Consider the following 18,275-nt stretch of genomic DNA (forward strand, 5'->3'; position numbering starts at 1 on the left):
TGTGTAAAGTCGAGCCACAATTTGAATAAATCAACCTAAATATGATCAAACAGATTCAGTACACGGCCACGCTGACTGAGCGCTGATTTTTTACTGAATACAGAGGAGGGCTTTAACACGGAGGAAGCATGAAAGTAGAGGAGAGGTCGGGGCTCAATCAGCTGCAGTCTTTGCTCAGACCAGTGCACATGGTGTTGTTGGATGAGAGTGGACGGCCTCCGTCTCTGAACCAATCAGATCAGTGAACCGTGATTTCACTGCCCCCCCCACACCACCTACTTCTATGAGGTATCAGCTCATTGACTCACAGACAACAGCTCACTTCGGTCCAGTATATGTTATTGTCAGATGTCCATTGTTTGATAAAGAAATGACATTTTGTTCTGATGATTGTGAGACCTGTCGGAGTAAAGGCACATTTTCTCATTACTTGTTTGTGAGTTTGCTTGTAGTTGTGGGTTTTTATGTAATATACAGCTTAATATTTTCAATACTTTTTATTAAATGTCATCCCCTGAACCTTTTCAGGGGATGAAAAGGTTCATAGACAGCAGCATCTCTTTCTTTCACAGCGTCAGATTGTCCTCGTGGGTTTGACAGCTGCAGAAATTCAGATGATGTTCAGACAGAGGAATATGATAGTCAACCTGATCAAACTGTTACTGACAGCAGCCAATCAGATTGTGTCTGTTTCTCGCCTGCACGACCTTTAACGTTTCATAATGCTGCTTGGCGAGTAAAAATGGCTGAAATGAATCGGTGCATTACAGCCCTTCAAATCTTCCTAGCTCTGTTCTAGTGTTGCCAGTTGAAAGACGGCAATAATGTGACCAGCAAGGTAGCAACATTAGTAGCAAGAGAATGTATTCATTTCTTTCTTGTCGTTGATTTGGCTTTTACCATCTATTTCTAAAAATCATGTGACAATGTGAAGAGCAATATCAGACCTTTAACCTCACACTGACAACCAGCAGAAGGGCCAATTCACAAAGAATCGATTTAGGACGCAGATAGATACATGACTTGCAACTGCCATTTCTCTGAAGTGAAATAATTCATCAATAATGAGGTAATATTGATAGCCTTCTTATTTTAATTGTTTTTTTTTACATTTGAGACTTCAATTTACACCAACTCTCTTAAGATGCTAATCATTTTACTGTAAATTCTTGTGGCTATTTGCGCTGATCTTTGTGAACTGGACTGTTTTTTGCAGAAAGATTAGTTTGCATTGAAAGAGGCAAATCAAGCGTATAACCTTATATATATGTTAAAATAGCACAGGAGCACAGAGAAGATATTTGCTTGGCACCGCAGAGAATAAAACCGTTTATTTTTTTTCTTATTTCTGCAGGTTTACCAGCTGCAAAATCTGCACAATCCTTTTGTAAATTCTCCCCAGAGAGCATGAACAGTTCGAAGAGGGAATGCAGACGTAACCACGATCTTTCAACATGGTGTTCTCCACTCAATTCTAGTTGTCAAGGTCCAACAAGAATGTGAGCTTCTTTATGACATTTCAGACTTTTCTATTTTGTGAGTAGAGTGATGACTTACTTTAAGAGCATATATGTATACAGAGGGATGTAGCTGTTGAATTGAAACAAAATACTTTTGACTGTCAACAATCTAATACTGTTGCAGTTATCTTTTTCTGCACAGTTGGCTCACTCGTGGCCTTGAATGAACTCAAAAACCTGAACAAACAGGACAAATCTACAGATGAAGATGTTTTCATGTTCATATAGTATCTACAATCAAAAACCTGTAGGCTTTTAGTTTGATCACAAAAAAATGTGGTACAGACAATATAATATTTATTAAAACGTCCAATGAAAATGCTAAAAAGAGCTTAATTTAGACCTAAAGAAAATCTAACCAAAATGATTTAACTTATTTAAACATACATGTAGAAATAGTCATTAGACATCCCAACAAATACAATTAAAACATCCACATTTTGTGTGAAATGAAATCCATACCCCTCCCACAGCTGTATGCAGAGTCCATGACATCACCTTAGTCCTGAAGCCTGAGCTGATAAACACTTTGAGAGCACCATGCAGCATTTACACCACAAACATCAACATTCATTTCACACATGAGCATGATTTAAGTGAGAAATCCCAGGAAACTCCATGATCTCCCTTTCCAGGCTTCAACCTGATGTGTCACATGACCTACATTCTTAGAGGAGGCTTTCGAGGCTGATGTTTGGGTTCAACCACAGAAATATGAAAAGGAGTAGAATAGATTTTTAACTGTTTTCAGTGGTCATTTGATGTGTAAGAGATGATGTTCTTTGGCCACCAGCACGCTGTTTGACTTCTTTTCTGAATATTTCTACTTTGTATAGAAGTTTATGAGAAAATGACTCTACTTCTCTCGATTTATTCCCTCAGTAAACATTGTAAACATGAGTTTATGGTCTCATTAAGTTGTTAATTTTATTTAATTAATAATTATAACTATTTATTTATTTTATTTTATTTATTGTAACCATTATTTTATTTACTGTAACCATTATTTTGTTCATTTATTTATTTTTATTTCTTGGTTTGATTTTTTCGTATACATTGGTTTCATTTTTTATTTTATTTATTTTATTTATTGTAACCATTATTTTTCTTTTTTTCTATTTTCTATTTTTGTATTTTTTATATTTATTATAACTATTATTGTATTTATAAATTTTTTTTTTTTTATAAATTTTACTTATTTTTTTTATGTTCTTCTTATCGTATCCATTGGTTCATTTTTGTATTTTTTTTTTTATTTCATTTTCTTTTTTTTTTTTTATCAATTTATTACATTTATAATTATAACTATTATATTAGTTCATGGAATCTATTTTTTTTTTTTTTTCTTTTTTATTTTTCTTTTTTTTTTTTATATTTTAATTTTTTATATTTTCTTTTTTACATGGAATTATTTTTTATATTTTTTTTTTTTTTTTTTTCTTTTTTATATTTTCATTTTTATATTTTTTTCATATTATATTTTCAATTTTATATATTTTTTTAATATTTTCTTTTTTATATTCATATTTATTATAACCATTATTGTATTCATAAATGTTTCTTTTTTTATAAATTTTACTGTTCTTATTATCAATTGGTTCATTTTTTTTTTTTTTTATTTAAATTTATTAATTTATAACTATTAATATTAGTTTATGGAATCTATTTCTTTTAATAATCCATTCTTTTTTTTTTTTTGTTTTTCTATTTTTATTTTTATATTTTTTTTTTTATATTTTTTTTTATATTTATAATTATAACTTTATTTATTTTGGAATTTTCTTTTTTTTTTTTTATTTTATTTTCTTTTTTCTTTTTTTATTTTTTATATTTTTTTTAACCATTATTTTTTTTATAAATTTAACTTATTTTTTCATTATGTTCTTATCGTATCCATTGGTTAATTTTTATATTTTAATTTTAAATTTTAAACTATTTTTTTTTTTTTATCAATTTATAATTATAACTATTATATTAGTTTATGGAATCTATTCTTTTTTCTTTTATTTATTTTCTTTTTTCTATTTAGTAAATGATGCTCCATTTCGAGTCAAACAGACCATAAAGCAGGGGATGCTTTATCTTTATGTCTTTCAGACAGCTGTGTTTCATCCATCAGTTTGTCAGGCAGGATGCAGGACTGATTTGTATCCTATACAGAGACTCATCAAGTCTCTATATGGCTCCGCTGGCCTCTGTATACAGTGAAGTACATGCTGTAGGTGCTGTGGCTGATTGCTGATGAGGCAGCTGGGTGAGCAGGTGATTGGACCAGATGTTCTCCCAAATAAGGTAAACTCAGAGGACAATTCCAGAGGACACATTAAAACAGTTTTGATCTCGTTCGTCTCACAGTCATATAAAATCCAGGGTACCATTTAATATACAAATAACTAACTGACTTTGAAATATAGGAAATTTCCACTGGCACAACCATATATTAACAAAATAGACCCAATGAAACCTGTTGACACTGTTTCCTTTTCTTTCTTTTTTTTCTTAATGCTTTGAGCACCACGAATTAAAGTCCATTCACTTCCACTATATTTGAGTGAAGGCAGAAAATCTCAGAGAGATATTTCAAAACAAAAACTATCCACATGGCTGAATGCAAGCATATTGAGAAAATAGTAGTTTGTAATTCGTGTCAGCAAACCCTTTTTAAATGTAAAAAATCTCTTAAAATCAATTTCTTTAAAAAAACAAACAAATCAGATCATATTATTGTGGAGACGATGTGTAATGACCAGCAAAGCGGTGGTCACACTTCTTCTTATTTAAAGAAGTGATGGTGGCAAATTGTCCTCTTAGGATTTTCCCATCACCTGTATTTATACAATAAAACACTCCCTCATGGAAATAGAAATGAAAAAAAACACACCAACACACCCACACATGTGTAGTATATCACACTCGTGCACCAGTCTTCTTTCCATCCCCCCCCCTCTATATTGCCATATCCAATTTGCAACATATCATGTGGGGTTAAGCCTTTAGCCCACACTTCACATTCTGCTCCGCTCTCATTTCCAGTAACGCATAGATTGCTGCAGACCAAAGCCTCTCAGGGTAAAAACATGCAGAGGCTCCTCACTATCTCCTCCTGTCACATTCACGGGCAATCATTTTTTCCATCCACATTACATAACTCGGATAAACCTCTTAAAATATTGCTACGCCTCTCAGTGTGAAAATTGCTATTCCCGGAGGATGCCTCGACAGCAGGCATTAGCCAGTTTAATTTCCAATAATGGTTAATATTTCAACATTTAACCGGTGGTGGGACGCTTTCACCCAGGGGGCTGCGTCTTAACACCGATCATCTGCTGCCCTCGGCCTTCAAAGTTTGACGCCAAACACAGCGGTAACTGTCATCTTAACTCACTTCAAAGGGTTCGCTCTGTGTTTCGTTGTGTGTAGGTGACAGTTTATGTCGACAGAAAGAGAAGGTTGTCTTGGATAACAGAAGTCAAACCTAATTATGGTTAAATTGAGTCTTTTGTTTCCCTTTTCTGTTTTCTGCCTTCCTTTTATAATGAACTCCAGACACAATCTCAGCTTTCCTTTTTTGATATGACTGATGACTGAAGACATCCGTGGACGACGGCATCGTGTTTTCGTGTTGTCCGTCTGTCCGTCCGGTCCATTCCCAGTGTCATCTCAGGGACACCTCTAGGATATTTTATCAAATTTGGAACGAACTTCCACTCGGACTAAAAGATGAACTTTATAGATTTTGGTGGTCAAGGGCATAGACTGTATATAAGAAGAAACCCGTTGGTTTGTGGACTGATGTTTTGAAGCATCAAGTTCAGCAATTTTGGCCGTCGCCATCTTGGCTTTTTGCAACCAGTGAACAGGAAGTGACCATATTTGGACTGAGGGGGAGTGACATAGAAACGCTGTATACGTCTAGTGTCGACCTGTCACTCAAAAGGTAGCCCCGCCCTAAAGCATCCCCTGCTTTATGGTCTGTTTGACTCTAAATGGAGCATCATTTACTAAATGAACATCATGCTGTATTGAAGAAGACTTGAAACTAGAGATTGAGACCATAAACTCATGTTTACAATGTTTACTGAGGGAATAAATCAAGAGAGAAGTAGAGTCATTTTCTCATAGACTTCTATACAACCAGAGGAGTCGCCCCCTGGTGGACAGCAGAGAGAATGCAGCTTTAAGACACTTCTGCATCAGCTTCACTTTTCAGATACGGGGGTGCCGTCTGGTCAAAGGTCACTGTGACCCAATAAAAACATTTTTTTTGGCCATAACTCAAAAATGTTTTGTTTGTTATGACAAATTCACAATAATGTCTAACAGGATGAGGTGCAGACATTTTGGACAGACAGCTGTAAACTGCAACATGTTGGCGGAGGCGTACAACCACGAGGCAGTAACTCTAGTTTTCTTTATTTCTCTCTTTATCCTACAGATTCGATCTGGTTGTCTCTCGCCATTAACATCACATTAAAACAATGTTGCACAAATGTATAGAGGAGTGGAATTACACAAAAAGCACGAACACGCTCCAGCTCGACGCCCACACACAGCCATGAATGCACAAAAGAGAAGAAATTTGATAAATTAGATAAAGAAAGATTGTTCTTTCCCTCACTTTCTTAACACACACACACACACACATTGATCCCAGTACAGTTAAAAAAAACTTAATTCATTCTGTTCTATAAAAGGAAGCATGATAACGTTGGCTGTCTGTCTCTGCCTGTCTCACTCACACATGCATGCTCCGGTAAAAATAGACCCGAAGCCTGATGAATGTGCTCGCTGTAGTGGTGAATGCTCTCCATCATCAGTAGTGAAAAGCTCCTGTCGCTGCAATGAAAGGCCTGTCGGTGGCGGCGTGGGGGGGTCTCGGCGATGATAAACGTACCTGGCAGGGGCAAAGCAATTATTTAGCTGATGTAAAGCAGCGCCGGCCACAGCGTCATTGTAATCTTGTTATCTACATAATGAGGAAGAAAGAGGGGGAGAGGTGAGAAGATGAAGGGAAGGAGGAGAATTGAGTGTTACAATCATCTTTGTTCACTCCGTCTTCAGTCTGATTAGAGAGACTTTTCCAATTACCCAATTAAATACGGTGTTTTCTGTAAACACAACAGAAATGTATGCACTCCAAAAGCTGAAAAGAGAGATAATGAACGTTGTTGCCCCAGCTGTATTTCTTTGTGCGTTACATAAATAATGTTTGTGGAGGAGAGGGAGGGCTCTCTTTTATTTGTGGAAGATCTGAGTGTTATCTGACAGGTGTCGGCTCAAAGCGCGGCCTGGTTGACCTCGCGGTGACGTGGTCACTGTACAGATCGACCTTTTTTTACAGCAGACATTTTGACTTGTCATAGAAGAAAAAGAGCACCGGTGACACTGGCAACACTAACGATGGCTCAATTCCTTAAAGTCTCAGAGAACCAGCATGTGCAATAGAGAACTACAGGGATGACATGTTTTTTTAGTCCAGCAGGAAGTTAGCATCACTGGTTCCCTCAACAAAATGCTAATGGGATTAATTTGATTATTACAGAAAATAATCTCTGTGGCAAACAAAAGTTTATGACGCTCACATATTTTGTTGTTCACAAATGAGCACAACTTTTATGATGTTTGAAGTGTAAAGTACGTTAGGCTATAAAACAACTACACCACGGTCACATGACTTCACGTCTACAACACTAAGCTAAAGGAGGACTAGTGTTCTGGTGAGGACGTTTAGCTGTCAAATTTAGACAATTTTCTAGGACACGTAAAAGCTTCTTAATTGACCAGGTCATGGAAGAGATTGCAAGGTTTAATACACTTCTACGTCAGCTTTACTCGCTAGAACCGGAGGTTGTCGCCTGGTTTGAATGGTAGATCTTTCCCAATTTGTGATGTCACATAATGATGTCAGTAAGAATCACAAATGCATGTCTCCTGAGTGAAACTCCAGTCCCTGCCGCCTTCAGAGGACTTTCTCGCAAGTTATCATTTGTCTGCTGCTCTGAGCGTCAGATGGGTTTACATTGTAGTTATTTGAAAGCCTGGTGCTTCTCATACAGGCAATACAATGTCAGTATTTGATGCCGACCTACTGGATGTGTCAAAGACAAACCTAAGAGAAAAAGCAGGATTACTTTCATGAAGGGCTTCAAAAAATAAACTGCCAAGAGCTGCATTCATATTCACTCTTTCTCTCTTGTCCTCACAGGTGTGAAGTGTTGGAGGCATTGACTCTTAACTTCTATGTATCCAGAGAGAGGGAATTGTCTGGTGTCAGTGCATCTTGAGGAATGATTGGCTGAGAAGAGAACAGGTCAGATTACTGACCTTGATAAATCTCTTTGGTGCCAGTATTTCGCCTTTTTTGTCCCCTCTGAATCCAACATTGAATCTGATTATTGAATCCTTTGAAATCCCTCATGGTGTCTCTTATTTTACTGCCTACACTCTTCCTCCCACAGGGCTCCTGTTACATGAATACAAACATGTAATACTGTAGTGGTATCCATAAATCAGACCAGAGGTTTACTACCTGCAAAGGGGGCGTAGTAGAGTTGAAAATAAACTGATTGAGGTGAAAGGCAGAGGTGAGACGCTGGTGCTGTTAAAACTGGAAGGTAGTTTGTAGTTTGGTCGCTGATTCGGCTTTTTACTGGAGCAGCTGTGACAAAATGCTCATGGAGGCAATTATGGCACTTTAAAAGCCTTCACCACATTTACATAATAAAATCACACCGCACATCTGAGTCATTTCAAATCTGAACACACAGACACACACTTTCAGAATTGTTATCGAGGATATTGTTAATACTGAGGTCCATTGAGAATAAACGTCCATAAATCTGTTTAAAAATCATAAAGACACTTAAAACTGCCTTAGAAAAGAAAGTTTTAAAGTGTTGTCTGCCACCGTCATTGCTTTAAATGGCATTATGCACCATGGAAATAGAAAGTCTGACAGCTATAGCAACAGTTATCTGGGGGCCGGAGTGAACAGACAGGACTGCATAGGTTCTGACTAATGTCAGTGAAATGAGAGAGACAGTGTTTTCTTATTTCTTTTTCTGAAGGTTTCAAGGATCATTTATCATCATTTTGCAACACAGGGATGCAAAATGAAATGCAGTTGTAGCCCATCTGTAAAATAACAAACAAAACAAAGTAGAGCATTTTTTTGAATTTGCATCATAAGGAATGTAAACAGCAGCAACAAAAACAATTCTCTGGTCAGATAACAGGGCCGACATCTTCACATTAAAAATGAAACATGATTAAAAAGCACCAGAGTCCTGCTCTCTGTCCTGCTGTCCGTCCATCAAGAGCAGCTTGATCCTGGATGAACGATGGATCCAGGTCTCTGTGAAGATGTGGACTCAACAGTCACAGACATCAGACAGCCAGGAGCATGCTGGGTAGTGGAGTAGCCTCAGGTCCTAGCTGGGTTAGCTTAGCTTCCATTTGGGCTCACCTCCCTCTCATTACATTACATTACATTACATTACATTACAGTCATTTAGCAGACGCTTTTATCCAAAGCGACTTACAGGAAGTGTATTCAACATAGGTATTCAAGAGAACTACTAGTCACCAGAAGTCATAAGTGCATCTCCTTTCTTAAACAAGCATCTAAAAGCATAAACCAGAGCAAAAGTATAGTGCAGAGGCAAATTACTACGAAAACAATAATTGCAACAGACTAATACGAATACAATAAGTGCTACAAACTACTACGAATAGGATAAGTGCAGTAAAAGAATACGAATTCAATAAGTGCAGCGAACTGAGGGCAGTTTGGTGGCGTTTGGTCCGGCAGGTCTGGCTGGTTGGTCGGCCGTGGGCGGTGTCCGCTGCACTTTATCCAATCCCAACGCTTCCTTTTCAGATGCTGATGAATGTATTCTGAATATGAGCGTGGATTGTTTGTCTGTTTCTATGTTTTAGCGCTGGGATCAGCTCCACATCTCCCCTCCCTGACCCTGTGAAGGATAAACGTTAACAGATAATGGATGGATGCTGTAAACAGATGAGCAATCGATAACCTGTAGATGAAGATTTTTTTCCCCGTTACTCGCACACGGACAATGAACACACACACACACACACACACACACACACACACACACACACACACACACACACACACACACACACACACACACACACACACACACACACACACGGAGGGTGAAGGAAGCAGATGCTACACAAACAGAGCACAGTTTCATCTTCCTCTCCCACGCCCGAATGTAGCAAAGTGCATTGAGATTGAACCGATAAAAGATTTATCACTCATCCTATATAACCGCCAACTACTCAGCCTTCTATATATTGTGCAAAAGCAAACACATACACAGCTGGTGAGTGTGTGCGTGGTGAGACACGCTGTTGTCTTCATAATATAAGTGCAGAAAAATGCGTAGGCTGCAGAAACACATGCTCTGTTTTTGTACTTGCATAATTGTCCTACACTTGTGAGGACTCTCTTGATGATGCATTTCCTAGACCCTGACCCTGACCATCACAAATAAACCCGAAAAGCCAACCCTGAAACCAATACCTAAGTCTCTAACAACAACATGACTCTACAAGGTTTAAGATTGGTCCTTAAAAAATAGAAAAGTAAGAATGCACAAACAAACTTTAGAGCTGCTTTTAATTAACAGCCAGTAAATGTTTTCTGTATGCAGTGTGATGATGGCAGGGCAGCAAAAGGAAAAAACGGCATAAAGGGATTGAAAAAAGCAATAATAGCCAAATGAGAAGCAGTGGAGCAGAGAAGGAAACTGTTAGGAGAAGGACAATGGTATAGATAATTAGGACTTTAGAGGATCATCTCTCAGACGCAGTAGGAAGGCCTGTTAGGAAACACCTTCTTATGCATGGAAGTATTTAGTTTCGCACTTCTAGACCGTGACGACGGGGTACCTGATGCTGAATTAGAAGCTTTTATGTTGGCTGGGATGGATAAATTACCTGCATTTGTTCACTGTGAGGCGTGAAACACAACACAATGATTAAAAACACAAAGTAGTCACTGTATGACAAATTGGAAAATATCCAACTTTACAAGATAAAGAAAATGGTAAAGTCAAGGCGTGTTGTGTTAAAATCTGGGATGTGGTTCAAAAGATAATTCCTAGATAACAAGAGGATTTACTAAAACTGTAAAATGATGAAATAATAATAATAATATAATAATAATAAATGATGAATCATAATTATAATTCTACTATAATAACTGTTATTATAAGTAGTCTTATTATATGAATCATTTATGTCATATACATTGAATGTGTTGTATCTCTGTTATGCTGCTCATTCTGTACACATGACATCTATTGCATTCTGTCCATCCTGGAGAAGGATCCCTCCTCTGTCGTTCTCCCAGAGGTTTCTTCCTTTTTTCTCCCTGTTAAAGTTTTTTTAGGGGAGTTTACTTAACGTTTTACATTATTTCCATACTAGGGACATAAATATGTTTTTTTTAAATTTATTGTGTTTTGTGAGTTGCCCAACTTTATGGATGTGCATTAGTAATGTTTTTTTCCTTTTTTGTTTTTGTTCCAGTTGTTCCAAACTCGACCATTGCAATGACAATAGCAACACCGACAGCTACCGGGGAAAACAAAAGCGCTCCTCTTCCTGTTTTGGTTGCGCAATGTTTGAGGCACTTCCTTATTATTTTGGGGTCATAAATCCTCTTACTTTAGGGGTGTCCCATACTAAGAATTTACATTGTCCAATCTCGTTGTTCAAGAGCTATTGTTGACTGATCTTCAAATTATGCTTTTTTTTTTTTTTTTTTTGCTTTGCTGTAAATGCAAACCCAATATTTCCCATAGCTGCTTCTTCCATGAAATAAGGAATGACAAAACACAGATGGCTTTAATTATGAAGCAGCCAAAGGAAATGCAAATAATTTTTTTTCAAAATTCACTCTAATTTTTTCCGTTTCACTTCCATCCTCTCTTGGCAGAGCACATTTTTGAACTTCACATTGTAATTACAGGACGAGCTCATGGCCTCGCGACTCCTGCCATCTCCCCGGACACGTCTGCCCTCCGAGGTGCTGACACGAGACAGAGCCCTCACACCGGCGTGGAGCTGACACTGACATATGGTCGCCCTGTGAGGAGAAAAGAGAGTCTCTGCTGCCGGTGGATCAGACATCAGTCCTTTACTTCCTACAACTTCATCTGTCCAGCCTTGACCTTGACTTTTACGTGCACTGCAGGGGGCCTCTAGCATTCACCCATAGACTTAATATAAGAAGTGGAAGTAGTCATCACGACGTCACCCATTGGTTTGTGGACTGCCGTTATGAAGCCTCGAGTTAGGCGATTTCACCGTCTCCATTTTTGGATTACGGCCTTAGCCATCTTTGCATTTTTGCATCCAATTAACAGAAGTGACCATATTTGAAATGCGGAGGACTGATTTATAGAAGTTGTATACGTCTCTGGTGTTGACCTGTCAATCCAAAGTAGCCCCGCCCTAAAGCATCCCCTGCTTTATGGTCTGTTTGACTCTAAATGGAGCATCATTTACTAAATGAACATCATGCTGTATTGAAGAAGACTTGAAACTAGAGATTGAGACCATAAACTCATGTTTACAATGTTTACTGAGGGAATAAATCAAGAGAGAAGTAGAGTCATTTTCTCATAGACTTCTATACAACCAGAGGAGTCGCCCCCTGGTGGTCAGTAGAGATAATGCAGCTTTAAGACACTTCAGCTTCACTTGGCAGAACCAGAGGTTGCCGCCTCATGCACCATGTCATTTATTTAGTTCATTAATCATTTCTATGTGATAAACAACATCAGAATATTCCTAAGAAACTCATCTGGCCTTGAAACCTCTGCTGGTTAAATAGTCCTTCCGTGATCTATCTCCACCTTCCCGGTCACCTTGCAGGTGCACAACTATGTTTGCGAACGCCTCCGTAAACAGAAGCCATGAATTATTTCAACCAGAAACACGGCTTAAGCATGTAATCCGTGTGTCCTACCCTTCTGCATGCACTCCATCAACATGAAATGATCAATGATAGGAGAATGGGGGATGGTGTTTGCTAAAGAGGAAAACATGTAAACAAGAGGAGGGAATACACAAAGCAGGAAGAGATTAATAATGTCCTGGTGTCCCACAAAGGAAGTTCTTATCTGACTTTGCTGTTGCAGAGGAGAGGAATGTGGATGGGTGCATAGGCTGCTGAACTCACTGGCATTGATCAAGTGAAGGATGAAGAGTTTGGGATTGTTGTATCTTTGTATTCTCCATCTGAATTCCATCTCTCAGAACATACAGAGCAATATGCGCCCTTACATTCATGTTAACATAGTGACATCATTTTCTTGTTTTAGTCAAGAAAAATAAGATATAGCACAACATACATACACAGATGGACACATGTTCTTTTGCCCTTACTATGCTTGTAAGTTCACAGTTACTTTCTGCACACAAGATTGGGTGATGCCTTTATTTGCGTTGTGAGCATAGACTGGATATAAAAGTAGACGTAGTCATAGTGATGTCACCTTGGTTTGTGGACTGATGTTTTGAAGCCTCGGGTTTGGTGATTTGGCCATCGCCATCTTGGATTACAGTCATCAGCATGGCTTTTTTTTGCAGCCAATGAACAAAAGTGACCATATTTGGACTGAGGAGGAGTGACGTAGAGACGCCGTATACGTCACTGGTGTCGACCTGTCAATCAGTGTGTAGCCCCGCCCTAAAGCATCCCCTGCTTTATGGTCTGTTTGACTCTAAATGGAGCATCATTTACTAAATGAACATCATGCTGTATTGAAGAAGACTTGAAACTAGAGATTGAGACCATAAACTCATGTTTACAATGTTTACTGAGGGAATAAATCAAGAGAGAAGTAGAGTCATTTTCTCATAGACTTCTATACAACCAGAGGAGTCGCCCCCTGGTGGACAGGAGAGAGAATGCATGTGTTAAGACACTTTTGCGTCCACTTCACTGCCTGGTTTTTTTCTCATTAAAAAAAACATCCAAAAAATATATATTGTAGTACAAAATTATGTAAATGCCTTAAGCTCCCCATAGGTAGTACAACATGGTAATTTGTTGGTTCCACAACATAACAGTTATCCCAACAGTGAACATACATTAGCTCAGGAAAGTTAGTATAGCGGCTAGCTTGGTTAGCAGAAAGCTGCAAAATAAGCTCAAAGCAAAACATTGAGCTCTGTACAGCTCAGAGCTTCAAATATGTTCAGTAAAAAAAAAATGGTGCAGAATGCAGAATGTTTACGTTTGTCTTCATCAGTGGCAAAGTTTCTCCTGAAAACAAGATGAACAAAGTATGAGGGCAACACAATCAAGTCTTGTTGTCTCGCTCGTTTGTCGTGTCTAATTCTCTTCCTGTCTAACTTCGGGCGATGCGTTTAATGTGAGAGCATGAGAGCTGCTCAGATAAGAAGACAGGCGAGTCGTTCTCTGCTTTCTCCTCCCCTCAAACTCATATCACTGTTCAATCACACACGAACACAACCTGAATCAATCCCTCTCTGTGAGTCGTGTTGCGGCATTGTGCACCGCAGGGTGAGGTGAAGGGGAGAGGGGATGTATGACAGCGACCTCCACCATGCTTCTACGCCTCATTCATCGCTCCGACGCCTGAACGAGGTTTCATCCCCCTCAGTGCTTGACCCGGAGCTCACTGCAACATTAACTCCATATAATATGAGGCAGGCCGGAGTTTAAACTTGAAACTAGAGATTGAGACCATAAAATCATGTTTACAATGTTTACTGAGGGAATAAATCAAGAGAGAAGTAGAGTCATTTTCTCATAGACTTCTATACAACCAGAGGAGCCGCCCCCTGGTGGACAGGAGAGAGAATGCACGTTTTAAGACACTTCTGCATCGGCTTCACTCGGCAGAAGCAAAAGTTGCCGCCTGCTTCTTACCTGTTTTAATGATGTGAGGTGGTTGCAGTTCCTGTTTATGGATTCGTCCAACTGTGTAGAAAACTGTCTAAAAATGGGGAAATAACTGCTTCATTACCTCCACATTTTCCTCACCCACTGGTCCGCTCCAGTAGAAAGCAAGGTCTAGATGCTTGTCTAGAAAAAGAAAGGCAGTATTTGAGGGAGATTCTGGACTTTCGGATGCAAACTGAGGTCAGAAAGCAAGTCTAGTAAAGTCTGGAAACTCCTTGAAACGCACCCTTTTAAAGATTTCTATGCTTGCTCTTTGGGTTCAAAAAGTTGTGTGTCACTTCTCCACTCTTGGATAAAGATATTACACAACAGCATGTGAATAAATCCACCAGCTGAACTGCAGTGACTCATTGTGAATAGAGGGAATCTACTGCATCTCAATTAGAGAAAATGATGATCCTTTCTTCTCTGTTCCAGCCCCAATTTGTGACTTAGTCTGCTAATACGGGTGCGTTGTTTTCTTAAGTATGAAGTGCAGATTTAAACGGAGGCAGGGAGGCTAAAGGCTCACAAGTCGTCCCGCAGACGAGGAGGAGACGGAGGCCCCTGGAGGAGGCAGAGCTGGGAGTTAATGATCTTTCTGTATGCAAAGGCCACGGTTCAAAAGGCAGCGGGAAGATAGGAAGTGGCAAAACCCCATTAACTCCATGACAGAGTCTGCCACGAGTAATACGCTGCCTTCCGCTTTCTTTCTCTGCTCTCTCTGAGCTTCTCTTGTCTCCCTCTTTCCTATTGTCTCTCTCTCTTCTCTCTGGTCCTCTTTTTCTGTCTGTCACTGTCTTTTACTCAAGGTGTTTTTCAATGTCTCTCTTTTTTCTCACCCTGGATCTCATCCTTTCTTATGCCATCTTTCATTTACTTCTCAGTCTGTCTACCTAAACTTTGCTTCTCTCCAGCAGTGTCTCCTTTTTGTCTTTTCTTTCTCCTTTTTTTGTGTCTGTCAATCTACTGTAACCTTAACCAAATTAAGGTTATAGTCCAGTTATTGCATTAACACGGTTCACAGTGATCTCAATTTTTCTAGAAAACCAAATTACATGATTTGCTTGATAATTGACCATTAGCCCCCCAATAGCTGGCTTCTCATTTTCTAACCATGAGCTTACACCAACTGATTTCTGGTGGAAGCTCATGTGAGTTGGTTAAGGGCTCATTCTGTATGAAAAGCCTGATAAAAAGTCTTTAATATGCCCATGATGTCTACATTACGTTACTTTGTTGCGTTACTTTGTTGCGTTACTTTGTTGCCTTACTTTGTCGCGTTACTTTGTTGCGTTACTTTGTTGCGTTACTTTGTTGCGTTACTTTGTCGCGTTACTTTGTTGCGTTACTTTGTCGCGTTACTTTGTTGCGTTACTTTGTTGCGTTACTTTGTTGCGTTACCAGCAGGGTATGCTTTACTGCCACAACATTCTCAAAATGGTTTGGAATGGTAACTGTAGAGCCCCGCTTGATGTCAGAACTAAGTCTTCAAACATTTATCACTCAGTTTGAAAAAGGATTGATTTAACCTAATGTATGGCGATATATCACAGGATAGACTGAGAGTCCAGACTGAAAGGCAGGGCCACAGGCAGGCCACGATATGTCAGAAGCACCCAGAGAGACGCATACTAATGGCCCGGACTTGATGCCATTTAGTCCCTGTCGGACCCGCCGAGCTTCAAAATGCCACCAACTGCGTGCATATAAATCATCACAGAGACAGAGGCACTGTGCAGTTTTTTTTAGCTCCAAGTTGTTGCCACAAATAAAGTGGAAAATACAGCTATACTGTGCGGTCCAAAAACAATGTTTGTGATGTGACTGTGCAAAAGAGTGTGATTTTGTTGCTTCTGGCTTCATTGAAGTAAATAAATCAGTGAAAGAAGGATGAGAGAAATCCAGGAGTTTCTTGTGTCCTGTTCTCATTTATATCTGTACAAAATCCCTTGACCGATGTCATTTAGCAACACATCCAGACTTGAGTTAAAGGGATGTTGTGCTCTGAATCACACAAACACACTCAGACTTGAACCCCGATCAATTAGGTGTGACCGACCCACTGCTTCCACAGTTGTTAGTATCCGAGAGAGAGGAGGATTTCGGGACCAGGGCTGGGAGAGTGTTGACAAATGAGCTCGGTAACGGGGCATTAGCCTTTCTGCTGTCACGGGGGAGTCCGGCACTGCAATAAGACATCCAATCCCCAGTTTGCTCGCAGACTGTCAAATCAGCCTGATGGTCATCTGTCTCACTTACATGATCAAACTGGGGTGGTGAATGTTCACTGTTAAAGCAGGAAGGAAGTTACTTTAAAATGTTTTTGGTGTATTTTATTACAGATTCTTATTTCCTTTTTAAAATGTGAAGACTGCTGAGCTGCAGATTGATAGCAGTGACGTGAGGCCTGTGAATCTTTATGGTGCTTTATGGTACGGATCCATTTAGACTACAAAGCGCTGACAGACACACCTGTACCACACAGGAACTACACAGTCACAACAGGTAGAAAGGTGGTGAACTGTTGCCACCTAGTGGCCAAACAAGGAGCTACAATACAATACACTACTATGTTGTTGTTGTTTTACATTTGATTCTACTTTATATTCCAGGATATCTCAGAGGAAAGTATTGCACTTTTTGCACCATCAATACATGAACAAAGAAGATATCACAGCCTCCACTCTTCTTGGAAGACTTCAGTCAGTTGCTGAATCAAATTACAATGCAAATTTTGTAATTTGTAATGTAATCCATTGGATTACAAAAATGAATTGTTAATTGGATACAAAATATAATCAGAATACTGTTGAATTATTTAAAAATCCAACTTTAGAAATAATGAACCTTAAACTAAGAAAATTGGACGCAGTCACAAAATATGAGTTACACAAATATATATTTTTATTTTATTTTTTTGCTTAGTGCATCTCAGAATATGTTCAATGCAAAAACAATGCAGTTTTATTTTTTTGCTTTATTAAAGGCCACAAGGAGGACTTACAGAAAATCTTCCTTTTCCATTTGCAATGTAAATAAGATGCATTAAAACTCTATTATCCATAAATAATCATTCAAAAACAAATACTAGTAAAGTCACTTATAACAACACTGGGAACCTGAAAAGGAGTAACTTACTTTATAAAGTAGAACATATTCAGCATTTATAATTACTTCCCTTAAAATGTAACCATGATCTGATTACACATTTTGTTTTAAGTGTAATGGATGCTAATGCTCATTCATTCCTTTGTAATCTCATCCACTGAATTACAGGCCTGGCTTTGTGAATAAGGTCGTCATTATGTAGAAACAGTGAAGGCCTTTCACTTTGAACTGTTGCAACAAAGTTGGAAGCTCACTATTGTCTGAAAAAGATATGCTAAGTACTTCTCTTTATTGGAACTAAGTTCAAAATAAATGAAATTGACCTGAACTGACACCATGTGACCCAGAGACATGTGTGTATTTACTGCTGATTGTTTCCTTAATTACACTTACACACATGTTGACTCATTGAAATGTGACTGCATTGTGTGCATAATGCATAAACTATACATCCTGTAACATTTACTTCCTTCCTTCTGAGTTTGACAAGTTGACGGATCTACTTTATTGCTCCGCCCTGTTTAATACTTGGCGACCTAACCTCGAATTATGCGGAAAAGCAAGTTGGAACAACCTCTCCACTTCACTTCCTCCTGCAGGCTTTCATTCACACACACACACACACACACACACACACACACACACACACACACACACACACACACACACACACACACACACACACACACACA

This window comes from Anoplopoma fimbria, chromosome 9 (genome assembly GCF_027596085.1).
Source record: "Anoplopoma fimbria isolate UVic2021 breed Golden Eagle Sablefish chromosome 9, Afim_UVic_2022, whole genome shotgun sequence".
Classification (NCBI taxonomy): Eukaryota; Metazoa; Chordata; class Actinopteri; order Perciformes; family Anoplopomatidae; genus Anoplopoma; species Anoplopoma fimbria.